This window comes from Talpa europaea (assembly GCF_964194135.1).
Source record: "Talpa europaea genome assembly, chromosome: 1".
In the NCBI taxonomy this organism is placed as follows: domain Eukaryota; kingdom Metazoa; phylum Chordata; class Mammalia; order Eulipotyphla; family Talpidae; genus Talpa; species Talpa europaea.
This window is the reverse complement of record NC_140073.1, coordinates 138,477,199-138,495,067: the sequence shown is the minus strand read 5'-3', so window position 1 is coordinate 138,495,067 and position 17,869 is coordinate 138,477,199.

Sequence of the window (17,869 nt, the reverse complement as noted above, 5' to 3'; positions counted from 1 at the left end):
TTTTCTTTCAATGATCTGCTTTTGCATTTCATGAGGAGTGGTTATATTTGTACACATATACAAATATAAGAATACAAAGTTTCATACCTATAGGCAATAGTCTAGTTTGTCCAAACCACTTTGCCTTTACTGCTATTTTTATCCCTAATATGTAAATGTTTCCCCCCAGGCCTGTAGCTCTTTTGCAAAAAGCAAATCATACCTCCTATATGACATAACCTGGTTTTTGAGTATCATTTCCAGATTTTTCAGTTAATGTGGGGGCGAGGGATATACATTTTCCCTAATGTGAGAGTCACTTTCCTGTATATTTCTGGATCTCTCAGGGGCTGGGAGGGGGTAGTGAGGGTACTACACCATAGCACTCCAAGAACCCTTTTGGGATTACTCCAGTAATCAACTAAAAGAAGTTATTTTCTAAATGTAGATACGTAAGGTGTTCTTTTAAAGTAAGGTACTTTGAAATATGTAGCATAAATTGGTACTGCTGTTAAATGGGTCGATTATTAAACTGAGCAGCTGTGCAAGGGCAGCTAACTTTGAAAGCACACCTCACTGGCTGGTGTGTCTGCATCTCATGCTGTGAGCACCAGGGACTCACATCGCTGCATGTCAAATTGCATTTTCTCATGGTAAGACTAGTTGTTCATCTCTTTCTCGAGCAATCTAATCTCGAGAGCAAATGAAAGTGAGATTAGTCTGTAAGACAATTCTTAGCACAAAAAAAATAAGTCGCATGATCTCTCACAAACACTCATCTCATACACCCATCAAAGTATTTGACTAAGATCGGTTCAGGTGATAAAGGGAGACACTTTACAGAAAAAGCAGAGACTTAAGGTTTAGTATACATTTGTATTCATTTCTTCATGTTCTTAACTCCTAAACAGAAAACAAGCCCTCTCTCTTGTGAAGTATCTTCAAAAGACAGAGGTGCAAAAAAATACCTAGCTGGTAAGCCATCGATGTTTCATTTAAATCCCAGTGTTCAAAGTTAGCTGCCTTTTTGAAATAAAAAATACTACTGTATGTTTGAAAATGTGAATAGTATTTTTATAGCTTGTTAAAGACATGGCTAGTTGAATTTGTAAATAAGGAAACTGTTGCTTTGATTTTCTTTCGTGGACATCTTTATTTGGAACATAATTGTCTTTAGGGTTGATTTGTATATAAGTAATTGGCTTGTGATTGTTCCTTTTTGGTTGGAAGTTATCATTTTGACATTACTTGTGATTCTGTGTTCAGCACTATTGTGATGTGTTCAACCTCTGCACTCGCTTACACAATAGGATATGCCAATTGTGTGTGGTGTAATGTTATTTTGATTTTTTTCTATTTTATCTATGAAGGATTATGCACTTAACACATACTAACTTTTTTAATGTTAGGTATATTTTTAGTATAATTTCCCTTATTCTTTCTTCTCCAACCCTTCTCCACTCTCCTCCTTCCCCCCATTTCTGTTGCTATTTGAGAATGAGGGACAAACAGTATTTCAAATTTCTGTAATTAGATTTTTCAGTTAGTTCTCAAGGATCCTCTCTTGGTCTTGGGAAAGAATTGTACCTGTACAAGGCAATTATAGAATGTGACCTGCTTTGCCTCATTCCATACTGATCATCCCAGCTGAACAATTTGAAAACTGTTCTGCCTTTTTGTTACATGAATCTGTCAGAAATATATTTTTAATTTAATATAAATGAAATTCAATAAAATATGAAACAAATGTTCTCTTCCGTGTCAAAAATTTGTTATTGGATAAACCATGTGGGTAAGAGGAAGATTGTGTCTAGATTTAATAATCTGAAGATCTGTATATGAACTTATTTTTGTCTGTATTTATGAATCTCATTTACTCACTTCAGAACCTGTTGGTCGTGTGGAATTTGATATATTCCATATCTTTTTACATTTAGCACATATGCCTATTGATGTGCACAGACTTACTTCTCTCTGTAGACTATGCTTAATTATCTGTGACTAGTCTATTTCTTTGGGAATTAAAAAAAAAGTTTTAAAAGATCTGCTAGGTAGTATCCAAATAATGTTAACATTTTCATGATATTTTTTTCTTTCTGCCCTGTTCACAGTTTACAAAATTGGTTCTTGCAAATCTTTTGATGTAAAGACTGTCAAATGTTATCATGCTTGAAGTGAGGAGTGGGGTGTGGGACCATAAAAAATCACCAAGCCTGGTGACTTGAGGCAGCTGACAGAAAAGCATGAGAGTGATTTTGGAGACATTGGTGATGTGAATAAGATCTCTCAATACTTTCTTATGCCAACTTTTCATTTTCAATTTTATTTTACTTCTTTATGCCTCCAAAGTCTAAGAACTTTAAGATCCCAATGACTTCTCATGTGGATTCTATAACTCTTTCAAACCATTATTGTTATGTATGATGTCAAATGGGTCAGTGAACATAAAATATATTTTCAAAATGATATATTGGAGTAAATTTTCTTAAAATTGTTCAGTTGTGAGCCTTTAAAGATCCTGGTGATTGTCCTCCTTTCTATTTGCAGGACGTGCACGCATTCGCTCCCTTGGAACTTTTGACCCATTTACTTGAGATCATTGTTATTTAATAGTTTTCAGAGTGAGATTTGTCAAGGTGCTATGCATTTTAAGACAATAGTAAACTGAGGAAGAAAAATATTTTGTGCTCCTAATAATTTAAGGTGTAATCGATACTGCCAGTGGCATTATGTTAATTCATAGCAGTTATAATACTTACTAATTACATAATGCTTCACCATACCTGAAATTATTTTGCATATGTTGGTTCATTTGTTTCATTATATCCTTTTGAGATAAATATTATCAGAATAGGGCTGATAAGGAAAACAAGACTAAAAAACAAATGTAGTCATGTGACCTTTCTGAAATTAGGGCACTCATCATCAAAGTTCGTGTTAAATATCTTTCCTCTACTTAGTTATCCACTTCTCTTCCTCTTTGTTAGTTGTGTGTGATAGAAGCACAGTTTATGCTGACACAATGACTCAGTGCATGACTACCAATGGTCTTCACTAGCCCCTTGACAACCGTTTTCTGTTATAACTGAAAACTTCACCCACTTCTCACTACTCACACTACCAAGCGCAATTCATATATGATGGAGAGTCAATTTTCTTTCCTTCAAGAGAGAGAAAAGCACATAGTCACAAGTAAAAGGATTTTCAAAATGATCATGTGGAAAAGCTAATAATAGGGTCCCTTTCTGCTTGGTAAAGTTACTACTTGACCTCTATACATACCAGAGAATAAGGCATATAACTATATCATCTCTCATAACTCTTACAATCATTATTGTTAATAGAAGTAAAGCCTTTCATAAAGCATCAGATTTATAACTAAGTAGGTAAAATTTCCAGATTTTTGTCACATTATTGGGCAATAGAAACTTCTGAAAACAGCATAGAATCTCAACATGAATTGTCAAAATTTTAGTAAAAATGATAATGATATTAGGGAAAATATGGAGAAGCAGTGATAAGGGATTAGAAGGTTAGAAGCAAAAATGAATGTGAAAATTCACTTTAGCTATTCATGTCTCAAGCAAACTCCAAGATTCCTGAATTCACAATTGTTTAACTTTATAAGCCCTATGGGAAGAGATCTAGACGTAGCAAAATGATCTCTATATAGATATACAGAGCTGTAGATATATAACAGAATAGAGATAATAATATGTAATAATGGGAGAGAGAGAGAGATGTATATATGTAAATATGTAAATGTCCAGGCAAGTATATACAAAAACTATAGGACAAAAAATATTGTGTAAAATATTTAAAGATATTTTTATATACTGCAGAATTTCATAGAGTCCCTATTTTCAAGCAGTTCACCACATGTCCCATGATGTATATCATACTACAAGTTACACTCATAAAACTGTAAACTGAGCAGGTGCATGGCCAGCTAATTGTATTTCTCTCCACAGTGTTATCAAGCTGCATGATAAGCCATAGGGAGCAAAGCCACTAGACAACCGTCTCAAGATTAGAAACGGAAGACTGTCACCCAGGTAGCAATTTTAAAGCTATAAACAGAACAATTCACCACAAGATAGCAATCAGGAGACTGTAAACCAAATGGTACACATGAGACATGTGAATATTAAAATACCTGCTCTTGTGAGTTACCCATAGGTTTTTATATTAAAAAAAAAAATACCCATCTTGCAAACCTGTTTCTATTTATTTGTATTTCCAAGGTAAGTAGAGTGTTCTGCAAAATGATATAATCCAAATTTTCTGCCTCTTTTAGAAACAAAAGTTAACAATAATTCTAAGCTTTAATGACATATTTCGACTGCCCACTGATTCCTCCCGTAAGACACACACATGCACGTGTGTGTGCACACAGAAACACATACACCCACACATCAGTAAATTTCCTGAAGATTAATCTGAATATCTGTTCCAGTTGTCTCACGTATCTTCTTATATCACCTTCTTCCATGTATTACAGGGATTTGTTGGGCCTTTACACAGTGTAAGGTTATAATATTTGTGTGGATTTCCAGCCATTACAGCAGTAACAAAAATAATAAAAGACATTGATTGAAGGTTCCTGTATGCCTGGCCCTGTGAAATACATTCAGTTCACCCATTATAAGGTAGGTGCTATTATTTTCTCCCTTTCATAATTGGAAAAGTAAAATTTTAGAAAAGTTGAGAGTTTGCACAAGGCCACACCAAAAAGTGGCCTTCCCAAGATATAACTCCACTATAACATGCTATATTGTATTGATTTGACAATAACGATGTAGCAAGAGTGGTTTTCCCTCACACATTTTAAAAAATGATTTATTTATTTATGCATACAAAAACTGGGGTATTGGCTAGAGGTGTGGGGGGTGGGGGGTGAGAGGATTCACCAGAGAAGAATGGGGAACAGAACAAGCAGATTGACTGAAACACACTGCTGAGGGGAGCAGTGGGTGAGACAGGGAGGTCTGCTATGCCATGTGGGTCACCTCCCCGGCCAGGGATTGAACTCGTGCTGCAGTAGTTATGATAGCTTCATAGTGCTGACACTTAACCCCTTGCGCTACCAGAGAGGTCTTCCCTCACACATTTAAATTCAGATGGACAGTAAATGTACTTTTATTTTTCTGTAACAAAACTTAGCATTGGGCCTCCCCAGTGGCGCAGCAGTTGAGCACTGGGCTGCGAAGCTGCCCACAGCCTCTGCAGCGCTGGTTCGATTCCCGGCTGCTCCCTGGCCACCGGAGGAGGGTCCCACATGGCGCGCAGACCTCTCCTGCCGCCCGCTGCTCCCCTCAGCAGTGTACTTCGGTCCTTCTGTCTGCTCTGCTCCCTGCTCTGGCTCTGGTGAATTCTCTCACCCTCCTGCGCTTCTGACTATACCCAGTGCTTGTATAAATAAATAAATCTTAAAAAAAAACACTTAGCAAATTTCCAAATCTCTAATTTATCTGGAAGTAGAAAACATAAACTGAACAACTAATAATTTTCCAGAATTACTTCAAAATATATTTAGTCAATTTAAGGGTTTTCCTCAACTCTTTTTCTCAGTGGTGAAATTTAAATTCTAGAGCTTATGTTAGTAAGAAATTTCAGAATTCTGTAACTATGATAAACAACTCAGAAATATTGACTTATCATATAAAACCTTGTTTCTGCTGTGGGTGTGACAGTTTTCTTCCAAATGATGCTTTGGGGACCAGAAAGCATCATTTTTCAGCTCCTCTAGCTTAAGATGTTGCCTTCATGACTGCTGGCTGTAACAGAGAAAAGAATGCTGCAGCATGAGATAGGGGCTTTTCTGTGCCACAGCTCAGAGGTAACTTATGACTTCTGCTCACTCTGTTAGTTAAAACTACTCATGCAGCTTGTTAAAACTATTCATTCTGTGCCCAGTTTCCAGGGATCTGTGGGAGCACATAGTTATCAGCAAAGGAATTAAAGGAAATTTTTTTAAGATTTATTTATTTATGCATACAAGAACTGGGGTACAGGCCAGAGTGTGGGGGATAAGAGGATTCACCAGAGAGAGAGAGAGTGGGGAACAGAACAGGCAGATTAACTGAAATACACTGATGAGGGGAGCAGTGAGCAAGTTAGGAGAGGTCTGCTGCACCATGTGGGTAGCTCCCAGACCGGGGATAGAACTTGTCCTGCAGTGGCTGCAGATAGCTTCATGGGTTGTGTCTTAACCCCTTGTGCCACTAGGGAGGATGATATATCATACAATACTTTCTTAAGATACATCCCTAGAATTAGAAATTTGAAAGTCAATTCATGTGTACATTTTTAAGGGACTGTGAAAAGATGTTTTCATTTTTCATGATTTACATAACTGGCATTGGAGAATCTTGGTGTGCATAGTCATTTAAAACAAAAGACATACCCACAGGAGACCAATTTGGCCACTTCAGTTATGAAAACTCTGTGTGCAAGTATTGCTAAGGATATTGACTTAGCTCACACTTATCATAGTGACATATATGGAAGTGGAGGATTTCTTTATTGCAGAGAATTTCCTCCCCTTCACTGGCAATGTTTTACCCTTATCATACTGATTTTGACTTTTTTTCTAGTACTAGAGAAACAATCAAGGGATGGATTATTAGGTAAGAGAAAATTCATCTGCGATTCAAGACCAAGGAGCTATTCCATATAAAATTATCTTTAACATGGGAGCCCGTGAAACAGTGACAGATTTTGAAGGCATAAAATATCTTCTTATTTTCATTTCTTCATCTCAACCACAAACTGTAGTTCGAGTTGTGTTAGTTTTGTGTTAGGACTTTGATCTGCCTTGGGCAATTTGAAACACATTTTTTCAGCATTCTCTTGATATGTCTTAAATAAACCAACTGCTATTGGTCCCTCTTTGTGCTGGGATCCATTCTTTTATTTTTAAATCCTCCCCCACCCCCGCCCCACCAAAAATGCTAGTGCTGCTTCTGCAAAGTCAAAGAAGACAGCAGATAATACTTCATTTTCTATCTGAAAAAAACATAAGGATTTAATAGCTACACTTCAAAGACTAGATCCTTACATTGATTTACACATATTTTAAATGAAACCATACAGACTACACAAATATTCTCAGTTTCCTTCTAATAGCCTTAGTGGCTCAGTGCTCTTTGAGAAATTACACTCAACCCCAACAGAAAGTCAAGCCCACATGAAAAGTTATAATGTGTAACCGAAACACCAATGTGACTGTTATCCACTTGAAAAGTGTTGGAATTGAACTTGCCAGCCTTTCACGCTATCACTAAGGCTACTTCCACTTGACAACTTTTCTAGTAGTGACCACAACTACTATTTTTATGTTATGTGTCTTTCACATTGATAATCATGCTTTGATCCAAGGACAGATGTACAAAGTAGTATGTTTAATAGCTGGTTATTAAAATATGGTGTGAACAAGATAGAAACACCCACAATTACTCCTAAACTATAACCCCTAAATCTCTGGTCAAATATAAGAAAAGGGAAAAATGCACTCTTTAACTGCAAATGTGTATTTTGCATGTGAAGGTGCTAGTTGCTTTGAGTTTTATCTAAGTGTATTAGATCACAGTGAATTTCCATTTGCTTTTCTCCTGGGGCATTTGCAGAATAGATAAAAATCTTTCCGGGTAAACTCCCCTTCATTTCAGTACTATGAGTTTTGGCAAGTTAAATGCCCTAAATCTAAATGCTTGAACACCTCAAATCAAACTCTCTCTCTATAAATGTGTAATCTGGACGCAGGTGAGCATTTTACATTTAGTAAGAAAAAGTAAAGGTCATTTAGCTCTTCAAGGCATATTTTTAAATATTCCAATTTCCCTAGGTGCCAACTATTTGTTTCTTGAACGACCTCGATATTTTACATTCACTAGCCTGGAAAGGTCATTTCTTGGAAATTTAATTCTGTTAACTGGAAATGTTCATGTTTCTCATTGTCTGTTTGAGATATAGGATTTGTTAACTTGCATGTAACATGCCAAAAATAGATGTGTGTGCTAACTCACACCAAGTTCATAGTTAAGAGTTGTGTCTTGGATGAAATGTGATAGCTTTTCCATGTTGATATGGTTCTCTCCTCTCTATCAATGGTTTTTAAATTTTAGGGTTTTAGTCATTGAACATTGAAATGTTAATTTGATACATAAGAAACAAAATTCAGTATTCCATATTTCACTACTTTTTGATGCACACACATAAAATCATCACCATGAGATTTTAATTTTTAAATATAGCATTCACTCTATTTATTTTAAAATACATCTTTAAAAATAGGATGAGAATCATCATCAATAGCTATTAAAAGTTTGACTTTACAGGGCAGTTAATAGAACTGTTCACTTAGATTGCACAGGAAGGAGGAACAGGAGGCAGGGATGGCGCATAAGTACGAGGTGAATCAGAGATGGTTTCTTCCTTCCTGCTTCATCAGAGGGAAATTTCTCCATAGGGTTAATTACTATTTTTTTGCATTCCCACTTTAATAAGTTTAACAAATTTTTGGTTTCACTACTGCCTTCTTTTTTGTGTTGCTCACTCTTTCTCTTAGTTTGTGCTGTTTTCTTTTAAGATTTATAATTTCCTGTTGCCTGGTTGGCCCAATTATCCTCTGGCTCCCCCTTGACTGTCCTTTTAGCTAATTTGACCTATCTCTTGGGCCTCTTGGCAGTAGTTGTTAAGAGCATGGTGTGACCAGGGCCTTAGAGCACCTGGACTGCATGGGATATCAATTTTATTCTCAATGTTTGGGCTACATTGTTCTTTTTTAGTGTGCTACTTTCTGTTTCCATTTCCAGAAACAAAATTTATTTGGAATTTGGTGGTCATTAATATTGAATTGCATCAGTGTGTAAAAGAGTTGGATCCCCTGCCATCCACTGGAGTCTGCAGCTTTGAAATGTGATTCAACTCAAGGTGATCTTACACTATTGAATTATTTTTCCTCTTCCAAATAATAATACTGATATTGTTTGAGTGGAGGATCATTTCTATAGGAAATTTCTTTTATAAAAAAATATTTATTTATTTATGCATACAAGAACTGGAGTATAGGCCAGAGATGCAGGGTAGGGGAGGGGAGGGTAAGAGGATTCACAAGAGACAGAGCAGGGAAAAGAACAGGCAGACTGGCTGAAACACACTGCTGAGGGGAGCAGCGGGTGAGACAAGAGAGGTCTGCTGTGCCATGTGGGTAGCTCCCTGACCGGCTGGGGATCAAACTCATGCTGCAGAGGTTGCAGATCACTTTACAATGCTGTGCTTAATCCCTTGATCACCAGGGAGGCCCTATAGAAAAATTCTTTAAATATGATTTTTCAAATTTATTTCTGATCTACTTTGTGTGCTTGGAAGCCTATGAAAATGGATTTCCTAATAAAATCTATCAATCCTAATCACTACTGTTTACCCTTCATTTCCATTCTTATTTGTTACTCTCCGTATTTCTGAACTCAAGAACTGCTTACAGAGTTGTTTCTCCGATTTTGATGAGAAAGGCAATAATAAGTCCTAATTCTAGTACCTGATTAGTCTCTGTGTGATATAGTAGCAAGTCATTGAACCTTTGGAGCTTCAGTTTCCTCATGAAAGGCAGCAAAATATGCCACCCCAAAGTATGACAGTTAGAGTTCAGGACATGCTTGTCCAAATATGACATCTTGGGATACTGATTATTTGACCTATAAGCACTTGGAATAACAACAAACACAGGGAGATACTGTCTCTGAATGCCCTTTAGCTGCATAAAATTAAGAGTCCCCAAAAGAAACTCAATTGCTATAAATTCCCTGCCTTGAGTTTTATCAACTATAGAAGATTGACTCTCGTCACAGGCAAGGAGGCTGGAAGTCAATAAAACTGACTTTTATTTTCAGATAAATTTCATCACAAAATATCATATTCCCCATCTGTTCTTGCAAGCATCCATTCTTCTTTTGTAAGAATCATTTATTCTCCCCAAAGAGACCATTCCCTTCTCCTTTCCACATTAGGATAGTATTAAACTCTGAATTTTAAGCCAACTTGGAGATTTACTCATTTCCCCTGGATATCACCCATGAATACATGAGAAATACATGTTAATAAACTTCTGTTTTTCTCTTGTTAATCTTTTTATTATCTCAGGGGGCTCAATTAAGAACTCAGAAAGGTAGAAAGTAAATTAGTCTCCACATATACTATTTTATAAAGTCTTGAGACTTACTAAATCAGTCCTTCTCAAAATATTTTTCCTACTAGTCCCAACACTAACTCCAACTGAACTGTCAGCCTGAATAAAATCAGCAATCCTTGAACATTAATATACTTGTGCTTTGTTCAGTGATCTTGTTAAATGCAGATTCTCACTCAGAAGAGTAGGTGAGAATGTACTTAGGTTCTAGACCGTCTACTTGCTCCTTATCAAACATACATACTCAGGGACTCTATCGTGATCCTCTCCACCCTTCACTTTCCTCATCATTTCTTGATCATCCAAATAGAAACTCAATTCCTTTAGGCAAAACTCTTTATGAACACAGTGTTACTTACATGGAAAGTTTTTTGCTTTCATTTTGATTTTTTTGTGAGCTTCTTTTAAATCTCTCTGTGATTTTAAACTCCCTGAAGATTCTCAGTCCAACCTAGGGTTATTCACTCTACCTCATTATGTGAAGAGTAGGGGTTCTCAGACTCCAGCAGCATCAGAATCACCCAGAGGGTAACAACAATACAGAGGCTGTGTCTTAGACACAGGCATCTGAGTGTGTTGGTCAAGGGGAGCCAATGAACTTGGGTCTCTGCAAGTGCTGCAAATGCTAGTGGTTAGAAGATAGCACTTTCTGCATTGCTGCTGTGAAGTGAAATAGACATCAGAGTCAGGAAAGTCCAGACTTGCCACCCCGGTTTCTCATGTTATATCAGGATATTCTTAGAACAATGACTTCTCCTTCCCAACCTATGTCTTCATCAATAAAATTAAGACTTTGATATCTTTTAGCATTTGGAAAAAGTAGTAATAATGTACATAAAGATATTCTACTTACTTTTTACTACTTTCTCTTTCTTATTCATAATCCATTTTCAATGTCATTTCCACTGGGTTGCTTTTCTCATTTCTAGATGAGACCAGTTCTCCTGCACTGGACTCCATAATTCCCAGTAGTGCCTCCTTGCACCCTTTGTTGTTACTGCTGCTTTAATTGTCTATCCTCTTCTTTGTTAAAACTGTAAGATCCCTGAGTACAGGAGTCATAAAAGTTTAGTCACTAAAATTTAATACATTTTGTCTATAATCTTTATTTAGTACCCAATACAGCTAAGGAGCACAATAAATTGTGAATGAAACAATAGCTGGGCCACAAGAGTGGTGATACTTCTTCCATCTGATTTTCTTGGGACAATAATATTTGGAGCCCTGAGCTTCCATGTGAGAAATCTGAAGCCACTATCATTTGAGAAACCCTAGGCCTCATGCAAGGACCACATGAGTCTTCTAGCTCATTGTTCCAACTGGGGTCCTGCCAGCAGTCAAATCAACTGTCAGTCACGAAAGTCTGACAGGTATGACTGACCTGAAGATATTACCTGATGAGATCTGCCTTCACCCCCATCTTTGAATCCTTGCAGCTGAGAATTGACACCATCGAGGAGAAACAAGCTATTCCTGCTACATGCATCCAAATTCCTGACTCAAAGAATCCAGCAGCATAATATTTTTTGAGTCACTAAATTTTTGGGATTATTTATCACACATTTATAGTTAACCATTGCAGTTAGTTAAGTTTATTAAATGGCCACAACAACATTATGGACAATTATTACTATACTCAACTTGCCAGTGGAGATAGTAAATGACGAGGTACTAAAACACATCTTTAATGAAAACCAGCAAGTCAATGGAAAAGTTAGAATTTTAAACTAGATCTTTTTGACTTTGAGGCTCATGGCACTTTTTTTTATTATCTAGGGAAAAACATTCTATGTCCTGAAGAATTCATTTTAAAAAGTGAAATCTTTTTAAAGGCTTTACTCATTATGTTAGGCTATGCCTGATTTTTCTCGGGTCGTCGGAAGATGGTAATTTTCACAATCAACTAGAACCATCAATGACAAATTTCTTTCTAAATTCAGGGATGCTAAAATCAAGTATAAGGTCTGTCAGTAAAGACTGTCACAAGTTTTGCTGGTTCTGCACACCAGTACCTAACTTAAGGGGGCAAACTGTTAAAAATTATTTTACAAGGGTGAGCGGAAATTACTGCATTCTGAAGCAATGTAGATTAAAAAAAATAAAAAACTGGTTCTTGGGACTCATATTGGGGAGATTTGCATTATGTACAATGAGTATGCACGTTATCTGGGGTGTGTGTATGAGAGAGAGAGAGAAAGAGGCCGAGACAGAGACACAGAGATACAGAGAGTAGTAGCACCATGTAGCGAGACCTGGATTCTATGGTATTTTTGGCCTGATAGAGGTTTTAAGAAAAACATGAGCCCATAAAGTACTCTATTTGTTTAATTTTTCTACTCAGTATTATCCACTGCCTGTAGAATGAAGTCTGAATTCAATGTGGGCTAAACTTAAATCATCAGCCTTATTTCCTTCTCCTCCTCTACATTCTATTCACACTTGGAACTAGCACTCCTCATCCTGGAGTTATTTACTTATATTTCTATGTCTTTATACTCTGATAAACTTAAGACCAAGAACTATCTTCTCATCTTTAAATTCTCAACATCTCTCTTCTATTCCTAATAAAGACATTACCAAGATGGGTTGTTGAATTAACAAGTCAGTGAAGAGTAAATGTCATTTGTGATAAATAGGGAAAAAAATAACTTTCCCTTCCCTTCTTGTCTCTCCCCTTAGGAAATGAATGTCACTTTGGATAGAAAGCATGAAGAGCTTATAAAATACTTGAGTCAAGGACAGTATCATAATTCGGATGACTATGTGTCTGTACTAGATGAAGCAAGAGACAATTTGAGCTTCTTTCTGAAGTGGTCTTCCTCTACTTGGAGGGACAGGGGTGCATAGTAGGGCTGCTTTCCTCTTGCAGAAAATTACTCCTCCTCTAAGAATCATGCATTCTAAACAAAATATCCTCTACTCATCCTTGTAATTTCTGGGTCACCCTCCCACTGAAGATTCTAGCACTGGCTCACATTTTGTCCTCTCTAGTTCTATGTCTGCTTTCATATTTGAAGTTTATGCTTGTGTGGTGTGCCTTATAACACAGCCTTAATATTTTCTCTTAAACAAAATTTTTTTTTTATTTATTTTTGTGTGATAGAACTGGGATGTAGGCCAGAGTTGCATGCAGTGAGAGGATTCACCAGATACAGAGTGGGAAGCAGAATGGGTGGATCTACTGAAATACATAGCTAAGGGGAGCAGCGGGCAAGACAGGAGAGGTCTGCTGCACCATGTGTGGGTTATCTGCAGACAGCTTCACAGCACTGCGTTCAACCTGCTGCGCCACCAGGGAGTCCCCAGAGTTTATTATCTTAATCTCTGTTGACAATATTCTCAAAGTATTACTTCTATTCATTAGTTTTACATTTCTAGAACTTTCTGAACTTCTTATTAACTTATTATTATCTACTTACTAATTATCTAGGTTTTAACCTCATTTTTATTTCTAATTTTGGTTTGTCTCACTATGTGGCTAATACCCTTTACAATGCTGAATTCCTAAAAATACTTATTCTCAAGTAATTTTTCCTTTCTATTCTTTTTCCCTCTGCCATCTGGGGGTTGATGATTTTGTACAACAGCATTGGTGAATATTTTTATACTGAGTTGCTGATTTGTGTCAAATCACATAGTCATTCTCCCAATTTTCATTTATGTTTATTCTGCATCTAGTTGGCTCTATTTAATTGAACATTCTGGAACCTTAACTCATCGTCCTCGCCAACCTTTTCTCTCTAGCTCAGTTGTTGTTCTTTCTTGTCTTATACACTTTTAAATGACACAGTCTGTATCCAGTTGGGATTCCCAAAGAGTAGTAGTGAAAGTAAATCTCTAAGTGCTCGTAGCTGCTTATTTGGAAGGAAGGGAAGAAGAATGTGAAACATCAAAGAAAAGAAATTCAATAAAGTAGGTATGTTAATAGATGAGGTATCTTTCTGGGGCTGTGGGGCTCAATAGCAGAAGACCTTCACAAAAAAAAAAAAATGTGGCGTTCCTGTTTAATAAGACTGTCTGAGAAGTGAGGAAGGTAGGCATCTACTGCCAGCTTTTATTACTCTTTGACGGATGGTCATCATTTACAAGGTGTTAACCCTCCAGCTCTTTTGTATTGTCCCTCCCATGGGCCTAGAATACCATACAAGTGAGTTACATCCAGGGAATCTTAGTAAAGCTCTGACCAGGACTGCTATTAATTCTGAACTATATTGAATGGTTCCCAGGAACCCCAAACTATTAAAAGGGAAAAACAATTGTGTGGGCCATCCACATGCACAAAGCAAAGTAGTCAGACTCTAATGTGTTCAAAAATTCATAATAGAGAGAGAGAGAAGAGGAGTGGGGTAGAGAAGGATTCAAACAAGATTCCTGATTGAACTTCAAAATCACCCTTCGTGGGCCAATGACCAGCCAAACAGGCCAGGCCCAGCACCAGGCAGCTGAGACCCAGAAGCAAGCCTGCTAAGAGAACATGTTCATGGCATGTGCTGGCAGGAACCACAAGCAAGAGATTAGTCAGGTCAAAGAGAGCTGGGGCAGAAGAGAGTCAAAATGTACCAGACAAGTTGAATCTACCAGGTGGCCAAGAAAATGGCCACCATTGTCTCTGAAAGCTTGCCTGCCAAAATATTAGAACCACAAAGAGCAGAGACCAGGAGCAGCCTGCCCAACTGTCTCCTCATTTCCCACACAACAGCTGCCTTGTTCCTTGCTCCTTCCCCATAGTGCTGTTCAGGAAGTCCAGTTCATGGCGTGTTGGGAATTGCAATCCTCAGCTTCAGATCTCCTCAGCATGGAGATGGAGTGGAGACCCTCTGGTATGTCATTCACTGACTTGGAGTTTGCTTCTCACTGTTTCTCTAACACTCTAACACCATGCACTTCAGTTATCAATTTCCAAGGACTGTCTTAATATTTTTTTAATATGTCTACATCCCTTATTCTCCCTTGTTAGTAATTTAACTCAGATCCACATTAATTTTTGCTCTGATAGCTATATAGCCATCTATGGCTAGTATGTGAATCATAGCCTAAAAATTGGTTTGTAAGTGCTGGCAATTTTATTTGTTTAAATCAAGTGAATCTGATTCTGAGTACTCATTTGACTAAGACGATGGGTAAAAAAATAGTATCTCAGTCATTATGAGGAAATCCTCATCTCCCAGTACCATTGCTAAATCCAAGAGTTTAAAATATGATCCAGAATATGGGGAAATGATCCCAGATTCCAATTGGTCATGGTATGTCATATTGGTTTGGAGAGGTTTTGGATTCAGAGAATGGTTACCTCTGCATAAAGTTTCCAGGCACAGGCATTTAGATACCCGAAAGAGCAGGTTTATTACTAACAAATAACAAAGAAAAGGACACTAGCACAGAGACAAGCAGGCAGAAAGCACTTACCTGAAATGGACAGGTTTGTGCAGAGACGCCTGCATAGTCACAGGCAGATAGAAGAGCGGCCTTTTTTTTTGCCAGTGCAGAAATTGTGCTGATATAGTGTTCTTTTTTTTTGTTTTATTTTGTTTTGTCTTTTTGTGGGACCTTCGCCGGTGGCCAGCAGCAGCCAGGGAACAAACCGGCGCTGCAGAGGCCGCGGGCAGCCTAGCAGCCCAGCGCTCAACCGCTGTGCCAAAAGGGGAGGCCCTGATATAGTGTTCTTTTGGGGAGGGGTTCATTACTTTGTAGAATTGTTATCCATTGTTAAATTAATTACTACTGGGGTGTGACTAGGTTGATTTGTTAGGACTCTTAATTCTCTACAATGTCCCTCCATCTCCATAGCATCACCCCTTGCCTGTGCCTCTGGATACTGGATACTTTCTCTAGGCATCACATACTGGCTATTGAAGTTGGTGCCTGAGGGTTTTTCATTTCTATAGCTGGTTGATCAACTATGTTAACCATTTCTAGTCCTACCTTCTGTTTCTGGTCTTGTGATTCCTGCATCCTAAATTTTCTACTCTTAGCCTCCATCATTGGGTTCTGATATCTTCAGTGGATCCTTCAAGCCTGGTAAGCGTGAAGGACTCTTCACTGCAGCAGAGACTTTAGTGCATTTGATATAAACTAGTCAGCAGAACGATAGCCAAGCCATTGCTGAAGTGCCATGTCTCATTGCTGCTATCACAGGAGCAAGTGCCTCTGCCCTCGTCACTGCAGAATTCCTGCCATGGCTGAATTCATTTCTTTAAAAAATAATTTTCAGAGAAATGTTTCATTTTCTTCTTTTTTTTCTGTTAAAAAATTCATCTGAATACATTTAGAGATATGTTTGACTGTATTAAAAAACTCACAAATTGCACACTATCCCATCTTGTAAGTAGAAAAACTGAATTAGTCATAGAAAAATAGAAAACTTTTAGAGTCAGGTAGAGGGCTGGACAAAGCTATCAGCAAAAGAGAAGATAATTTCAGGCAAATCACTTGCCCTTAGGGAGAGGCGGGGAGGTGGAGGGTGTCTTATCATGTAGATGACCTCACCACAGCAAATCTGGAAACTATAGACTGATTACATTAGAAAATTTCAGTTCTGGGCAAGGCAAAGCTACAGGTAGGTTAGGTATTAAAGTCTGGTGAAATCCAGCATGAAAGACTACTTTTTTGGGCTGTCGTCTATTAAGAAAAATTCTCATTAGGGCCTCCCTGGAAGCGGTCCGCAGCCTCTGCAGCATGGGTTCAATTCCAGGCCTGCGGGGTGGGGTGGGGGAGGGGGAGACCCACATGGCGCAGCAGACCTCTCCTGTCTTGCCTGCTGCTCCCCTCAGCAGTGTATTTCAGTCAGTCTGCCTGTTCTCTTCCCTGCTCTGTCTCTGGTGGATCCTCTCACCCTCTGCCGCATCTCTGGCCTGTGCCCCAGCCTTGAATGCATAAATAAATAAAAAAAAAAAATTCTCATTAAAAATATCCTCTTTCCCTGGTTGCTAATTTCAAAGACACTTAGCATGATCTCTTCAAAAACTCTGAATTGAGACACACTAAAACCAGATGAGGCAAACTTAAGCAGTTAAGTTTTTAATTCTTTAAAGCTCTCTTCTAAGGCAAGTTGGTAAAAAAAGGGTCTGACTGTTGTAGAGCAACCCCGATACAAAACGGGGTGCCTGACTGTGGGTCCTCACCCGCGCGCTTAAAAGGACTTATCAATGCTCTACTGCAGGCACACGTGAAAGGTTAATAAAAGGTTTATTTACAAGGGAAGGGGAAATGAGGAAATATACAGCTCTGGGAGAAAAGCGGGAGACAAAGTTTTAAATGAGTCCTACCCAATCCGCTGATCTGGAACCCCAAAATGGCGCTCTGAGAGCTGGCCGCCAGCCAGGAGCGGTGAAGCCGGGAGGCGAGCGATCGCGAGCCAGAGAGAGCCCTAGGCCCACGTGTTTGGTTTTTTATATCCAACCTGGCTGCCCAACTCCACCCTCAGGTCCCAGCCACCCTCCCCTTGGTGGTGATGGGATTTGTCTTCCCCAATGTCCTGATGGTTTTAGTCTGGAGTGGGGGTGGAGTCCACAAAGCCTGTATGGGATTAACTCAGGACATCACTTCCCCCTAACAATTCTCCCCTTTCACTTTTTGCCACCATTTCCATGGTGATGAAGATCAAACATATGGATGCTGGGATACAGTCTCAGATGAAAGTTTTCCAGGGTTCCAGTCTGAAAGAAAACGAATCCCTCCAGGTATTGTCCATTGTGGAAAGCA